This window comes from Taudactylus pleione, unplaced genomic scaffold (genome assembly GCF_031769625.1).
Source record: "Taudactylus pleione unplaced genomic scaffold, aTauple2 ptg000201l, whole genome shotgun sequence".
NCBI classification, from domain to species: domain Eukaryota; kingdom Metazoa; phylum Chordata; class Amphibia; order Anura; family Myobatrachidae; genus Taudactylus; species Taudactylus pleione.
Window position 1 is genome coordinate 46031158 of NW_028284603.1, and position 18416 is coordinate 46049573.

An 18416-nucleotide genomic window follows, 5' to 3' on the forward strand; every position below is an offset into this window, starting at 1 on the left:
CTTGGGATGATTTAATTTCCAAATATTGATAACCCAAGCATTGGGTCATCGGATAATGTCAGATTTTTTCCTTTTCACCCATTCTGTCTTTTCGGGACTCTTCAGATTTTCATTCATTAATAAAGAATTGGAAGAAAAATACTATTTTCACCATTCATAGAAACATAGAAAAATAGAATTTGACGGCAGATAAGAACCACTTGGCCCATCTAGTCTGCCCCATTTTTAAACATATTGTTACCCAACCCTTATTGATTCTTACTTCTTCTGAAGGATATCCTTATGTCTATCCCATGCATGTTTAAATTGCTCTACTGTCTTAGCCTCTACCACCTCTGTTGGGAGGCTATTCCACTTGTCCACTACCCTTTCTGTGAAGTAATTTTTCCTCAAATTTCCCATGAACCTACCACCCTCCAGTTTCAGAACATGTCCTCTTGTTCTAATACTTCTCTTTCTTTAAAGAATGTCTCCTTCCTTTACCTTGTTAAAACCCTTTATATATTTGAACGTTTATATCATGTCCCCCTTTCCATTCTCTGCTCCAAACTATACATATTAAGATCTTTTAGTCTTGAATGTAACTCTGGGAGACCTAACTGAGAACTATAATGATATGAAACATTACCCATTGGGCTCAAAGAAGAAAAGACAGGCAAAAAAGTGAAAACCTGCATTGACTAGACTTCAGACTAAGGGGAGCATTCATTATAACATAAAATTATTTGACGATAATTATGTTTAGAACTTGCATTGAGTTCTACCTAATTAGTGTATCAAGGGAATTTATCATTGCTCCTCTCCATAACTATTTCTTCCGAAAAGCTTTTATTTTTGTGTTCACAGCTTTTCAGGAAGAGATACATTTCTCTGGCAGCGCCTACATTAACGCTGCATGATGTGGATGCGCTGCTTCCATTTACAGAAGCGGCTCATGCACAGCACTGATTACAACTGCGTTAAGTATATATAATATATGAATTAGAGGTTTTTTTTATTTTTCAATGTTCTCCCCACTGCTGTATGCTCCTACTGATAGGAAGCACTTCCTAACTGTCTGTTCCCCAGTGGCACATGTACTGTAGGTACTTCTTCAATGATGTTATTTTATTGATTAACTGTTTATAGTAAATTAACACTTAATTAAGGACATATAAGTGCCACCGGGGAACAGACAGAGAGGAAAGAGGCTTAACGCTGCAGCAGCATGCAGCCCCGGGGGAAGATGGAGTGCAGAAGGGAGAAGGGAGAGGTAGGAGGAGTTGAGTACCACTGCAGGCCTGCTGCTTCATAGGCTGCTGTGTAAATGGCAGCTTGTGAAGCCTTACGGGGGCTGTATGCCATCTGAGGAAACACACTCAAATTCCAAAAATACTTAATTTCGGATTTGATGAATTCACATATTTCTACATCCCCATACTAAAGTACAGGGAGCGTGGAAATTATTGTGGCTGCACAAGTAACCAGGAAATATCAGTGATATCTCCTGCGTTACTACAATATAATAATGAATGGGGCTGTAACTATAAAATACAATTTTTATTTAAATTACATAAAAATACTAGATATATGCAGGCTCAGATTAGTTTGGATTTTCCCGCCATATTTTGATTTTTCCCGCCAAAAATCGGATCTCAGAAAGACGCAAGACGTCATCTTTCATGGACAAACATCATCTTTCATGGACAAAAGTCCATGAAAGATGATGTTTGTCCATGAAAGATGATGTCTTGTCTCTTTCTGAGACCCGATTTTTGACAGGAAAATCCAAACTAATTCGAGCCTGCACATCTCTAAGAAGTACATTATTTATAGGATGATAAATGGACCCCTAACTAATCCAGGTTCCAGGGACCTACTCCTGAAGGTAATTAGTTACAACTAGAACAATGCAAAAACAACCCTAGTTATAGCCATTTTAAAGCTTCAGTTTTAGGCTTGAAATGTTGGGAGGACCATATGTAGCTCCTGAATCTGGAGTTTCTATACAGGACCTATCAAGGATCACTATTCTGAAAGTTAGGAAGGTTTCATTTCTGTAATTCTCTCCTCCCAGCTGTGGTGGAATTTTATTAAAGGATAATTTCATACAAAACTTTATATGTAGGTATAGTTCACTAATTTATCTTAAACTAGATAGCTCTATTTACCTGAGGTCCAACATTTTCTCCTGGTATCGTGGGTGACTCAAGAGCACTAATGCTCCAACATTTAAATGACTTTATTAGTTAAAATGTCCTACTGTTATTTTAATATTCTTATGCTATGTATATTGTATATTCCTCATCTTTAATATACAGAGTAGTGCCTTGTTATGTTTACTGATCTATGAATCAGTTTAATAAACGTAAAACAAAAGCAATTGATAAATACAGACCACTAATAGTTGATTATTTAACTTATCAAATATAATTGCTTTCATTTATTTGCATATCTTTAAAATTCAAATACCTTATTTTTACCATTAAGCAAAGCATTTAGCAAAATGAAGTGGTAATGGGAAATTCACAACACTGCTCTACAGATACATAGAGATAATTGTCCCAGGTGTTCTTCACTAAATATAGTTTATTCTACTGTTTATATCTTAGCAAGCCATTAATCCCGCATGCTCAATTTTCTATAGTGGCAGGAAAGAGATAAGTGGACCCACTTAACAAAGTTATTCACACTTTAATACACTATAAGAAACAAAATAGTTCACATGCTTATATGTTCATGAACATCAGTACAATTTTCATATCTCATCATTAGCCATAGCGGTTACCAAAGTAAGTGTGCTCCTCATAAAGGTAACATATATTACTGTAAATCAGTGCACACACACACACCATTTCAATATGTTATTAATTTTAGTATACTTGATGCAACAAATAGTTACAAAATGCATTGTTAGTATTGTAATCCTTCAATCGTTTGCATACATACTTTGTATCGCTAACATAAATACTTTGTAATTCACAATAGAGTCTAACGCCCACCTTGTACAATATTTACCCATTTAGCTGCAGGGAAAATGAGGGTCCCAGCTGTCAGATCAGCGGCTTTAAGTGATAAGCCAGTAGTAGTGGGCTAGTGGTAAGGAAGCATAGGGCACTATCAGATGGGAAGGAGATCAGAGTGAAAGAGAGAGCGAGACACACGCCGGCTTCTATACATAGTGGGCAGATCTGGATTGGGTCAGAATAGAAGAATAAACATGACATGAGATGCGAGAAGATATCTTAGCACTCAAAGTTTTCCAATACTTCATCCCAGTTATACAGTTGTTTAAGAATACAAGACCAGCCACTATATATAGTTGTTTCGTATTTTCAAAAGATACATTTTTATTAATTGGGAAGTTATGAGTGAACAGTGAATTACCCCATATTAGCGTTAAAAGGTTATTGATAAGTATCAGTGAAAAATTTGCATTTCAGTCAATACTTTACTGAATCCTGTGTGTCTGTACCTACGTTACCTAAGAACGTAAAGTACAGTAAAATAACACCTAACAAAAGGGACACTTTAACTGAGCTGTTTCTGCTAAGCTAGGTTTTCAGTTTTTTTAGTTTCAAGTAAGGTTTTCAGTACTTGACCTACTAGAAAGTAGAGATGAGCAGTTCGGTTTTACTGAAAAGCGAACACACCTGAACTTTGGGGTTCCGAGTTGAAGTATTTTATTTTTTGAAGGCCTAAGTTGCAATAAAATATCTTAAGGTGCTTATGTAGGTTAGGAATGGAGATACATTTTGTGAATCTCAACAAATCTCAAAATGTGTAATTTGCATAAAGAAGTTTTGAAAGGTTTTGACAATCTTGGACATTGTTAACTTGTGGTTAGCTTTTCAGGGTACATGTTTTGTATTGTGCTGGGTATCCTTGTAGGCTATGTCTTTTATATTACCTCTAGTATACTGTACATACAGATAGGTAGAGTTGGCTTGGAACTTCAGTAAAAGGTATAATTGCTTTTGTTTTTCACATAGTGCTTGGAGTCTGTGGAAGGTGGATGAATTAGTATTCAGCAAGGTTGGTTGGCCAATGTTCCTCTTTAGCTCATCAGTCAGTCAAGTTTTCATTTGCATCAAAAGATGTGTCTAATAATAAATAATTCCTTATCACCAAATTTTGCACTGACCAGTTAGTTGCTAGAGATGTGTCATTCACATAATTGTGACTGATAAAATATATATTTTTGTTGGGAGAGCATCACTCTGCACTGTCTCCTCTCTGTGCATACTTGCCGGGCACTAGGACCCAGAGTTTGCAGGGAGCTGCGACCTCCGACCTGAAGTGCTACTGCTGCCATCTTCTTTCATGTGTAGAGTGATAGACACACAGCACTTAGCTCCTGAGGTGAGACACCTAAAAAATCTCCTAAATTTAATAGATTTCAAAATACTGTCATAACCAAGACTCGAACCCATCACCGCACAGTTTGCAGTCAGACACCTTACGCATGGAGCTATTTACTCCTGTGAAGGAAACCTGTAAATTCTAGGTATATAAAGCTCCATCTGTAAGGTGTATGACTGCTAAGTGGGAGGTGATGGGTTCAAATCCCAGGTATGACAGTATTGAGAAATGTGTTATATATATATATATATAGGAAGTTGTAACTAAAGGTGCATATATTCTCCTGTACATACAAGCATGGGTGAATCTAACCCTTGGCCAGGATGGCACTCACCAGAGGCACTGGCTGGGGGGGGAGCCACCTGACAGTGCCACCCTTTGTTTGGGGATAGAATCAAGGCTACCAAAGCAGCTGCTGGCGATTGGTACAATGAATAAAGTTTGTTATATTTTTTATTAATTGAGACAGGGCATGTGTGACATCATCACATCACACATGCTGCACTGCTGTCAGACAGAGAGAGTGAGTGTCTGTGGGCTGCGGGGCTGGATGCAGGGGGCCGGGGGTTGAAGCTGCAGAGTCAGAAGGGGATGCTTGCTGAAGAGACAGAAGGGGGGACTGCCTGATGAGAGAGTAGAGGATGCTGGCTGGAAAAACAGAAGGGAGTACTGGCTTATGAGACAGAAGAGGGGCTAGCTGATGAGACAGAAGAAGGGCTGGCTGGAGAGACAGAAGGGGGCTGGTTGTTAGGCAAAAGGGGGGCTGGCTGATGTGACAGTAGCAAAAAGAGAGAGACCAGATGCACCATAGAACATTAATAATTATAGGTTTTGGCATAAATTTGGCTAAAGTTATGAGCTTACCCACCAACATCAAGGTAACCTCATCGGGTAAGTCCCTAACACTATGGGGTTCATGTCTGGGGCGTGGGGCACCCCCAAAGCATCCCAGCCAAACCACCCCAGGGCACCACACAAAATAAAATAAAAAATAGCAGTGAAGTGTTGAAATGTTAGGTAAGTGAAAGTGGTTGCTACTGATGTGATAGTAGGAAGGAGAATAGGAAGGGAACACTGAACCCTATTGTGTCTGTGGGTGGGAGAAGGCAGGGGATAGATGGGGGGTCTGGCAAAAACAGAACTACAATAGAGATATGGGGGAAATGCATAACCATCAGTTAGGCCAGACTTGGAGCCTAAATTAGGTGGTTAGAAGCTGACTAACTAGGTCAGCATCAGGTTATAAGCATGAACCTGTCACTGGTGGACAGCTAAATGCTGAGTAGTGGTCTTGTGGCTGGTGAGGAGGAGTAGGGACTGGAGACTCAATAGGGGGCACACGAAACGCAGCACCAGGAGGGGGGGTGAGAAAGGCAACCACAGTTGGGGGTCATGAGGTGAGTTGTCAGTCCTCACATGCCTCCAGAGACAGGAGGCACCAGGGGGACAGTGGGCTGTGAGGAAGCCAGAGCTGTGCAATACACTGCTAAGCTGAAGGTTTTGGTGAAATAATGTAGGATTGTGGGATCTAGTGTAATGCATTTATTTTAGGAAATTAATGTCAACTGTTTTTTTTTCAGAGATGCATAAAAATAATTCTCTTATTTGATTGAATGAAACCTCTTCCATTTAGTGTGAACAATTTAAGGGTGGACATAACAGAATAAGTGCGTGCGTAATTAATATTAAGATTGGCTTGCTTAATGAATTAACTTTAAATGAATAGAAATGGTTACCTATAAAACTGCTTTTTCATGGACCATCATGCTTTTGGGAAATCTGTTTTATATTTAAAATAAGTAATATATTTCTATACATCTAAAATTAACAACTCTTATCTACAGTGCTGTACACTTCTTGGTTGAGGAGATTAACGGCCATGTTTCAGACTGCTGTCACAATGGAAAAATTTTCATTGTCCAATGTGGTTTTTCTAGCAGAACTCTATATGACAAATACCCTCAAATTACGGACTCATTATCTCCATAATATCCTCAGTAACTAATATCCATAATGTCCTCCATAACTAATGCAGTTAACGTCAGGATTCCCTAGTTATTATAATTATTAACAACTTTAAAAAACATTCAAAATGCCTGCGACATGTTTGTTAAAAGACCTGTCCGCTTATTTATAAAACACATATTTACACCAAATCTACATTTTGATGCATACAGTCAGGTGCATAAATATTGGGACATTGACAGAATTTTCATATTCACCACCACAATGGCTTTGAAATGAAACAAACAAGATGTGCTTTAACTGCAGACTTTCAGATTTAATTTGGAGTAATTACATCCAAATCAGGTGAACGGTGTAGGAATTACAACGGTTTCTATATGTGCCTCCCACTTTTTAAGGGGCCAAAAGTAATGGGACAAACTAAACAATCCTAAATCTAACTTTCACTTTTTAATACTTTGTTGCAAATCCTTTGCAGGCAATTACAGCCTGAAGTCTGGAACACATAGACATCACCAAACGTTGAGTTTCATCCCTGGTGATGCTCTACCAGGCCTCTACTGCAAATGTCTTCAGTTCCTGCTTGTTCTTGGGGCATTTTCCCTTCAGTTTTGTCTTCATCAAGTAAAATGCATGCCCAATCGGATTCAGCTCAGGGGATTGAGTGGGCCATTGCATAACATTCCACTTTTTAGCCTCAAAAACTCTTTGGTTGCTTTTGCAGTATGCTTCGGGTCATTGGCCATCTGCACTGTGAAACGCCGTCCAAAGAGTTCTGAAGCATTTGACTGAATATGAGCATATAATATTGCCCAAAACACTTCAGAATTCATTCTGCTGCTTTTGTCAGCAGTCGCATCATCAATAAATACAAGGGAACCAGTTCCATTGGCAGCCATACGCCATGACACTACCACCACCATGCTTCACTGATGAGATGGTATGTTTTGGATAATGAGCAGTTCCTTTCCTTCTCCATACTCTTCTCTTCCTATCACTCTGGTACAAGTTGATCTTTGTCTCATCTGTCCATAGGATGTTGTTCCAGAACTGTAATGGCTTTTTTAGATGTTGTTTGGCAAACTCTAATCTGGTCTTCCTGTTTTTGTGGCTCACCAATGGTTTACATCTTGTGGTGAACCCTCTATATTCACTCTTGTGAAGTCTTCTCTTGATTGCTGACTTTGACACATATACATCTTCCTCCTGGAGAGTGTTCTTGATTTGGCCAACTGTTGTGAAGGGGTTTTTCTTCACCAGGGAAATAATTCTTCTATCATCCACCACAGTTGTTTTCCGTGGTCTTCCGGGTCTTTTGGTGTTGCTGAGCTCTCTGGTGCATTCTTTCTTTTTAAGAATGTTCCAAACAGTTGATTTGGCCACACCTAATGGTTTTGCTATCTCTCTGATGGGTTTGTTTGGATTTTTCAGCCTAATAATGGCTATCTTCACTGATAGTGACAGCTCTTTGGATCTCATATTGAGAGTCGACAGCAACTGATTCCAAATGCAAATGTCACACCTAGAATCAACTCCAGACCTTTTACCTGCTTTATTGATAATGAAATAACTAGGGAATAGCCCACACCTGTCCATGAAATAGCTTTTGATTTGATAGTCCCATTACTTTTGGCCCCTTAAAAAGTGGGAGGCACATATAGAAACCGTTGTAATTCCTACACCGTTCACCTGATTTGGATGTAATTACCCTCAAATTAAATCTGAAAGTCTGCAGTTAAAGCACATCTTGTTTGTTTCATTTCAAAGCCATTGTGGTGGTGAATAGAGGCCAAATTATGAAAATTCTGTCAATGTCCCAATATTTATGCACCTGACTGTATGTGAATGCAGTCTGTATCTTCTGTAATATAAGATTATCTCTGCCTGTGACACAGGTGGTAACCTAGTTGTAACCGTCTGAATATCTACACGCACATGGTATGCAGAATAAAGCATGTTCACAAAAAATAACATGTTTGCTTAAGCATAATGCCCAAAACTAGATATGTATTTTACTGAGTAGTCCCCAGTAATAATATCTCTTTTTATTTGATTTAATCTGCATCAATTCAACTTTCAAAGTTTTCCCTTCTACTACTAATTTTATTTTAGAGAACAAGTATATCCAGTATTTGCCAGTAATATTCTGTATGAGATGAGAAGTCTCACAATGTGCTTGGTTACTGGATCCAAAGTAAAGTACTTATTCCATGTATTGTCAGTAGCATCAGCTACACTTACATTAAGGGTCTCCATATGTGCTGTCATAGGAACAGATCTCATACAATATGAAAGTTAAGGAGAAACAAAAATAGAGAATATGGCAATAGATCTAGCACTGTTCATTCATTGTATTTACAAGTATTTATCCTACTTATGGAATTTCCTATCACTTATAACCAGACATTCTCATCCTTCATATATTTAAATGATGTTGAAAAAAAAATCTCTTTAATATAGCCTACCTTACTCCTACTTATACAGTACATCCATACTACTAAGTAACACTGCTACTTCATTTCAACTGTCAAAATCTCCACCATTAGCCATACTCACTTCATTGTATCAGGTTTGCCCTTTTCCAATTAGTTTGTAAACTCTCTCTTGAGCAGAGCCCTCCATGTCCTTTGCTTTCATATCTGTATTAATTTAGTCTAGCTTGTACGTCCTTGTTTTATGTATGTCCTGTTTCTACCACTGTGTTGCACTACACAGCGTTGTGGCACCTTACAAAAACTATAATAATATAATATAATATGGGAAACCACATTCCTGATGCAGTAGCTGATGAAACATGTAAGGCAGGCTCCCATACTGTGAGTTGCTATTGCTGTTCCTAGAGTTTGAGCAGAATTCTTTTTATGACACGTGATTGGTATGTACCATCTAGTTTGTGTTGGGTAGTGTGCTAGACACACAAGTGGGTCATCCAGATAAGGACCTTTCATTACATTGTTATTTAATAAAAAAAATAGCTTACAACCCTGTGAGTGACCATTCTGGGAACCTTTCATTTTAGTAGTAGACAACACCCACCTTGAAGACCTATAATATCTGACTGCAACAGCCTTACTAGTAATTTCTGCCTATTTACAAACTCTAGTTTGCACCACTAAAGCTTACCTAGAGACACTAGAGATCTGCTTAGAAGATTAGAAGAATTGCTGATCTTAAGTGGGAAGATGAATACATCATTTGTAGTGCCTATGTTAGCAAATTATACATGATAATTTTAATGGAAAATGGCCTTATATCAGTACTCTACTTTCTGAATCATAGTAATTTAAACACATTTTTGAAGAATTTTATTTTGGAGCGTATCAAATTTATTCTCCAGATGCATTTTATTTTAATGGTACCTTCTATCTACAGCAGGTCAGCACAGCTATGGGTACCACATTCGCCCCCAGTTATCCCAAAGTATTTATGGCATACTAGGAGGACCACCACATTTGGCATAGTAATGTCCTAAAGGTGAACCTGGTATCCTGGCAGCATTCATTGATATTAATTGTATTGAGGGGAGATGACAGTTCCCTGTAAACCTTCTGTGAATCAAATTCACTTTTTCCTGTAGCAAAGAGGAAATATCCTTTTTGATCTCTGCATATGTGTGCAACACAGTTTAGTTAAAACTAAGACCAATAGGAAGTCAACGGATTCCAGTAGCTTTATAGATAGAAAAGGGTCCTAGACTGCACACCCTAAATTTAGTGTGCTTCTTTGCATACCTGAAGACATGAGACACCTTCAGCCTGGACTAGCACCCCTCCCTTATTGGTTTAAAGCATGGAGTCTGGCATTGTGAATGCACACTAGTAATAGGCAAAATTTAGGTAAGTCCTACAAATTATATACTGTAGTGCAACTTTGGTTTGATTTTTGGGGCGCGGGTCCCCTGGATTGCTTTGGTTGGTCTGCTTCAGGGCATCGCATTATAATACATTTTAACTTTTTTGCACATTTTAAAACTTTTTACTGGTTGTTTATTATATTGTATTTTCACTTCTCCATCCTATATATGCAGCCATAGCTGCTCTTACCTATCTTACGTTACACTTCACCTTTCTCATTAGAGCAATGCCCTGGGGTGGCTGGGCTGAGCTGGTTTGGGGGTGTCCTGCACACTAGATTTGAACCATAGTGTGTTATGGACCTACCCTACAGGGGTTACCTGGATATGGTGGGTAGGCCCATAACCTTGGCCATGATTATGCTAAAAACCTCTATTTATTTACTGCTAAATTTTATTGCATAATGTATTTATATATAATTAGTAATTTGGAGTTGTGCACCTGTAATTTGTCTATTTCTGTGCCTGCTTTATAGATAGAACCAGCCAACATCATTCATGCTGGTTAGAGGGTATCCCTTTTGGACAGTTTTCACATATTAAAAGGAACTATACAGATGTGGAAATATGTGAAAAGCAATTGGAATAAGTAACAGAATGTTTCCTTGTTAGGGGTTAGGTTCATTACCTGAACAAAATAATCTTCATTTATAGAAGGGCCCCTTTCTTAAAAATATCACCTGCTTAAGAGCAGTATAGGAGAGTAACCTAGACAAAGTATTAGAAGTAATGTCTTCCAATGCTGTGGAGCATGACTTATGTGTAAAACTGTATGCTCTAACATGAATAAAATAAAATATTTTAATGTCAACAATAAGATTTACACTATAAGAGAATTTATAACATGCAAATCCAAAAGTGTGATTTGTTATTTGGAGTGTGCATGTGGTTTATTGTATATATATGGAAAAATCACTAGGTGTCTTAAAATGCGTTTGTCTTAACACATATATAATATATACGTAAAGGCCTGGAGCCGCATACAGTCTCTTCCTATTTTAAAAGGATCTATTATGTAAAATGAAAAAGGAGGGGGTTTAACCCCCTATTGTTCCTCAGCACACTGAATAGTACCTGCAACAATATATGAAGACTATATGGTCATAGAAATCAGAGATATTAGTTGCATGCATTTGCAAATACATGGGAAGCTGCAAGGCCACATCACGGCTTCTCTGTTACTAGCAGTCCCTAACACTAAGGGGTTCACATCCGGGGCGCAGTGCACCCCGAAAAACGTCCAGCTCTGGACTCCCCCAGGGCATCACACGAAAAATGGAAAAAGAGTGACAGTGCAGTGTAAAGTATAGGTGTGTAAGACTAATTAATGAGTGTTGGAAAAAGGGGTTAAAATATATGTGAATTATTACATGAAAAAAATACAAACATAATATGTGATGTAAAAAGCAACTATGTGTATTAAGTGGTGATGCCATGAGGGGGCCCAGCCAGACCAGCCCCGGGGGTCTTACTCCCGAACGCTCACCCCAAATGTAAATTATACCAATTATAAGTCCTCATTATAAAGGCACATATAAATTTTGTCAAATGTAAGGCCTCCTGATAAAGGCGCATACATAAATGCATCCACATTGAGAGCCAGCTTACCTGGGAGTCACCCCTGGGAACTCCAACTAGCACTACTAGAACCAGCATGCCCTACTAATGCTGGCTCCTTCATGCCACTCATACCAAACAAACAAAAAATGGCAGCTGCTCAATCAATCTAGCAGCACTAATCAGGTGCATGAAAGGGAGGGGTCATACTAAGTAGAAAAAGGAGGGGGGTTTAACCCCCTATTGTTCCTCAGCACACTGAATAGTACCTGCAACAATATATGAAGACTATATGGTCATAGAAATCAGATATATTAGTTGCATGCATTTGCAAATACATGGGAAGCTGCTAGGCCACGTCACGGCTTAAAACAATGCTACATAAATTTTTTGGGGGGCACTCAACAGATCCTTCCCAAGTGGAGGACGAGAGACATTGATGGGGGACTCTTGCGTTCCGAAATTAAATAGATTTCTGAGTAAAAACCCTAGCTTCTAGGGGTCTTAATGGAGAGTTTGAGCTCCTAGGGGTCTTAATGTGGAGTTTGAGCTCAAATGCTTTTTAAAATAATAATGTATTTTTAATCCAATGATTTTGTCGCTTTTTAAAATATTATTCTCTTCGAACTTATGTTTTTATTTGTTTTTTATTTTGCTGCTCTAATGATGTATTTCCTTTTTTTATGTATTATGTATTAATTTGGAGCACTGTGTTTGCACTCTATGGACCCTGTTATAAGAAGGAAACTTCTATCCACTATTTTTTAAAAAGAAGAAGTTTTAAAACCTTTGGTACCAATGGATACTAATATTGGACTGTTTATATGGCTACAGCTTTAAACTGAAGTGGAACGCATGCTGGGAAATAATGTTTAAGCTGGGAAGGCTATTTGCGGTTCAGCGCTACTATAAGGACTTTTGTGTAATACATGATGGAGTGTGCAGGGATACATGATCTGGGTCGCGTGTGTCCTCTGGAACGCATGGTGGAATGCACATGATGATATTATCTGTTCCAGTGTGTTTCCCGGCATGCGCAGTGAGGTTGGTTATGCCGGTTAGCGGCGATAATCTGCAACTGATTGTAGTTAGGAGGGGGTATTTAAGGGGATGCATGAGGGACCAATGGTGGTCTGAAATGCGTCAAGCCTGGCTTTTACACATCTTCAAGCAGTGGGAGTGTAATGCTGGCTGTTCACTACAGTGGACTTTGGATAACCGGAACCTGAGCCTTACCAGGTCTATTACCATCATTAGGACTTGCAGGGCTCAATCTTCATTTCCTGCTTTGCCACTGTGGAGATTTATCATGTTTTTAAAACATCAAAATATTGTAAGTGCAATGTATTGTTAAATGTTTAAATTGTCAAAGGGTCTCTGCTCTTTCCACCAATGGTGACAAACTGACAGAGGCTAGTAAGAGAATCTATTTCTGAAATTATTAGTCTCCAAGGAGGATTAGGAAACAGAACAGATGACAGCATAGTGCAACAAAAAGAGGAGAGAAATCTAAAAAATGTGTATTGCTCTTTAGTGATGGTGCTCAAGTTAGAGGTTGCAAGTAAAAGATTTTTCAATTTTTCCTAAAGCTCTTTTGTGGGTCCTTTGGGAGCTTCAGATAATAAACAGGGTCACTAACAGTAAAGTATTTTGGCCTTTGTAAAAGTCTTCTGGTCTTGGTAAAAAGGAATTTCTCTACACTGGAGTACAATACAGCCTAATTTATCTGCCAGTTTCTAAGTTTAACTGGAGAAATCTCATAAAACAAAAATATAAAATATAAAACAGATAATTTAAATATAAAAATCTCTATCTCTATATTTAATATAAACCACTAGATAATCAGTTCAGTACTCAATAAAACAAATATATAAAGTACGAACAATTATTATCATATGCCTCCACATGAAGGGGAAACAAAAGTTTGTAAAAGATAGAAGGGTCAAGGAAGTCAACGAAAAAAATACAGTATAATAAGACTGACAGACCTAAGGCTTCATTCAAACCCTCAGGGGGCATTGTTTGCATGCTAAAAACCCAACAGGTCTCTCTCTCTGGCATAATATGTTTAGACAAGAATAAGTATCCAGTTCTTGGTCTACGTTATGTTACAGTACTTTCTCAATTATCTATGAACCTTACATGTCAATATTTTAATATTCGAAGCATCCATCTGATAGCCATATATCTATCAATTAATCTATTTATAGTCAGATGGTTATTTTGTTCATTCTAAAAATTAGTTTACTGATTTCTTCCTGCTTCCAGAACTAGTTATACGAATGAATAATTATACAAAAAAAACAAAACAAGAGCCAATTGGAACTGCTTAGCACTAGCAGAAAATAAACACTGGACTGGTCTGCACTCCTCCTCTTTTCTGTGTAGACATCTACAGGACAGTTGTGCACTGTACACACGTAGGAAAAGACATGCTCAAAGAAAATCATACTTGCATGTGTATTTTGAGTCTAACATGCCAGAAAATTCATCCAGTCAAGCCAGGTGTGCATCAGGAGAATAAGTGTGTACATGGGCGCCGAGAGGGGAGGGGGTGGGTACTAATTACCTGGTCCCAGGCTTTCTGGAGGACCCTCCCTCTTATAACACAGTCACAGCAGCCCAGCACACGCTGCTGTGTGCTGGGCTGCACTGGGGGACTGCTAGCAGCTGCTAACCAGCAGCTGCAGCAGTCTCCTATGCCTGTGGGGGGAGCAATCACACTGATCATGCCCCCCACTGGCTATGCTCACAGCGCCCTCCTCCCCAGCGCGCAACTTCGCAGCACTTCAAAAATATTATCTTTATTTTTTTTTCTAACGGGGCATGGCCACGGCTCCCGCAATTAGGCCACGCCCATTTTACCCGAGCCCGCCACGGCTCTTGGTGTGCCTGAGTGTGTATGTACTTAATACAGTGTAGACATGTGGCTTGACAGTATTAGTAGTAAGTGCGAAAGTCACATCACCCTATTTAACACATAATAATGTAATGAGGTGTCATATACACAATAAGATAAAAATTTTCCCATAGAAGTTGAAATAAACTACAGACACATATAAAATGGGAAAATTGTAACTTACTAGTAACAGCTGATGCAGGGTTCCTGTATACGATTATTAAACATGACAGGGGCCTACAAGGTGTTTAGAATGCAGTTTTGAAGGAGTTAATGGACCTTAATTTACAATCTTATTTTTGAGGGAATAGAATTCATCCTTAAAGATAACCATTTTTTTCTTTAAAGACACACACTACATGCAGCACTATGGGACAGCAATGGGCATGAAGTTTGCCCTCAGTTATGCAAATATTTTCATGGGCTTGTGGAAGGAGCTTCGTAACTGATAGTAATGCCTTTATACGTCTAAACAGCAGCCACCACCCGAGTTGGTTGAAAGGGATACCTGTCAGCCAGTTCCATCTAATTAAAAGGAATTGTACAAAGAATACAATGTATAAAAAGTGGGTACTATAATAAATCAATTTCTAAGCAAGGGATATGACAGAAACTATCTAGGGAAGGTATTAAGGGATGTAGATGTACTTGAACGGAACATTCTTTTGATGAAAAGTTAAACTAATAAAAAGCAGCATGAGGATTTTTCTTGTTCTTTCATAAGTGCTTTTAATAAAAACTGTAGGAAGATACTGTAGAAACAATTTTGAAGAAACACTGGTTAGTTTTAAAAACTCACCCCATACTGAAAAATATACTTTCAGAGAAACCTGTAAGGGTCACTGCTGAGTGTAGTACTGTCAGGTGAGAGCGGGAGGTGCGGCTGAATGCTGGTGGTGTGGCTTGAGAGCCATAGATGTGATGTGGCTTTGATATCTGGATTTGTGACTGAGGGCCGGTAGTGTGGCTTGAGAACCATTGATGTGATGCGGCTTTGAGAGCCGGAGGTGCGGCTGAGGGCCGGTAGTGTGGCTTGAGAGCCGTTGATGTGATGCGGCTTTGAGAGCCGGAGGAGTGGCTGAGGGCCGGTAGTGTGGCTTGAAAGCCATTGATGTGATGTGGCTTTGAGAGCCGGAAAAGCAACATGGAATCTGAAAAGAGGGGATCCACTGGAACAACAGGTTCTGGAAGACACGCAGACTATGCGGCAAGGCTTGGAGAAAATCACAGAAAACGCTGTGTCTAGCAACAGGAGCCAGAAGGGCATGTACAGAGACGCTACAGCCGGCTAGGTTGTGAAGATGCCGCCGGATATTTAACAGACGAGGAACCAATCAAAGTAATGGAAGATCATTCTGTGTCCCAGTAACACGTGATGTCGTCCGGCGTCCAGATTGCCAAGCAACGGATGGTGCAGTACTCGTACGACAGGCAGAAGTAGAAGGACTAACCATCAAAGTGCTGAAGGGTAGCAAGTCATGCCGGCGACTTGTAACACTCTCTCTCTGTGGGTTTCTACATCTATCTATCTATCTATTTATCTATCTGTCTTTCTGCAGTCTCTCACTCTCTAGGGCATTTCTACATCTATCTATCTATCTATCTATCTATCTACCTACAGACTTGCACGCTCTGGGAGATTTCTACATCTATCTATCTATCTATCTATCTGTGTCTCACTTTCTGGGGGGGGTTCTACATCTATCTACAATCTCTCACTCTATGCAGAGTTTCTACATCTATCTATCTACAGTCTCTCACTCTCTGGGGGGTTTCTACATCTATCTATCTGCAGTTTCTCACTCTCTGGGGGGTGTCTACATCTCCGCCATTTGGGCCTCAAGGTCCTCCTTGCAATAGCAGCAAGCCCCTTTGGACCTTGTTGGATGTTGCCCTATTGTTGCAGGATGTAAAGGGGCCCCCATTACAGTTCAAGCTTCAAGGCCCCAAAAATGTAGATCCGCCACTGATTATCCAGCTAAATATTCTCTGTGGAAACTGTCCAAAGATTAATTTTATATTTATTATCTAGATGTAGAGCTATATACTTTCTGTGGTGTCTGCTTTCTGTTCATTTGGGGTGGTTTACTGTTTAATATTCATTTATTTATCTAACGTTACTGTAGTTTTTTTATACATTAAAATATATGTGTTAAATCATATGCAATTGGCCATAAAATCATTGATACTAATTTTTCTACTCTCTTGTTATCTGTTATTTCGCAAGGTTTTCATATAATTTATTCATCACTTTTAAATTCTAGATTTACATGATATTTTTTAGCACACAGGAAGCCCCTTATTGCATTTTATCACTTCATGATTCATATCTGAACATTTCAGTTTATTTTAAATATAATTTAAAGTGGACTTCCTGCTGTGATTTTTTTTTATTAATTTAAATGAGAGGCTTGCTGTAACAGATGATATGGTAATGCTATGCCAGTAACTGCTACCTCTAAGGTTCTTCCAACTCCTCGTGTCACCTTTGCAGTTTAACCTCTCAAGCTCAGTACCTTCTATTGAAGATATATTTAAACTAATGACATTAGCTTATATGGTGGTGAAACTATGCTATATTTTTGTGCAATTATTTCCCTTTTTATGCATGCTACGATTTTTTAGTCATTGTACCGGCTGGCTGACCAAATGCTGACATTTATGCTTTATTCTTGGAGGCTTATATAATAGTTTTAGTATACAATTTAATAAAAAATGTTTGTCATTTATTTATTTAAAAACAGAATATATTTTTGAATTTTTATTAGTAAAATAAAAATAATGTTTATTAATTTTTGTAAAAAAATTATTGTGCACAGAAAATTCAGGGTATGTTGCTCCAGAACTGTAGGCACAGAAAATGTGTATATTTGACTGTATTGTGGCGCGCACACTCCCTATCTGCGATATCTCCTACGCGATATATATATACTGTATGGCCTTTTTACTTAATTTAGAAGTGATTGTGTGGAAACTGCTGTTTCTTTATGATTACCAGGACTGAAGGGCTTGATAATACCATGGCATTTTTTTCTTTAAGATACATGCAAAATCCACTTTGCTCAGTGTCCAAATTTGTACGTGGATACTTGAATCAATCATAATGAGAACCCTACAGTATGTTGCCTTTCTATTTGAATTAATAGTTGAATTTCTTAATTCTCTTTTATACTTGTGACATCCAGTAACAAATCCCAAGCAGTAACAATGGCGGTTCATCTGTATTTATTCCTACAATTAGACTTAACACTCTATTCAAGTAACAGTCAATGCGGAGCCTTCTAGTGCTGCCTACATTACATGTGGGAGGTTTCCTCCCCCCCTAATACACATAAAGAAACATTAATAATAGTATGTAGTGCTCTTAGCTCAGTGTTGGTCTGTGACTGATGCAGAAGTTGTACACAGGAATCAGTGCTTATCTAAATCCAATCTTTGTCTATATGTGTATACAGTATGCACACAAACACATACATACTTACACACACATATATATTATATACATACTGTCGCCCCCCCCTTCCTTAATTCGGCCCTGCTTGTTTCACTCTTCAACGTCAGCTGCAGTGTGTATGGGAGTCTGTGGTCTTTATGTGCAGGACTGATATATAACACTGGTGCACTTTAAATAAAACAGTATTTATTTATTTACAAACAGTACAAACTAAACAATATAAAATCAAAGTAAAAGCCTACTGCTAGTCCGCCTTGCTCTAAATGGCCGCTGCTGTTGGTCTTTAAAATGCTACAGCTGCTTCCTAATAACAGATTACAGAGTTTAAAAATTTCTCTATGGGGCCT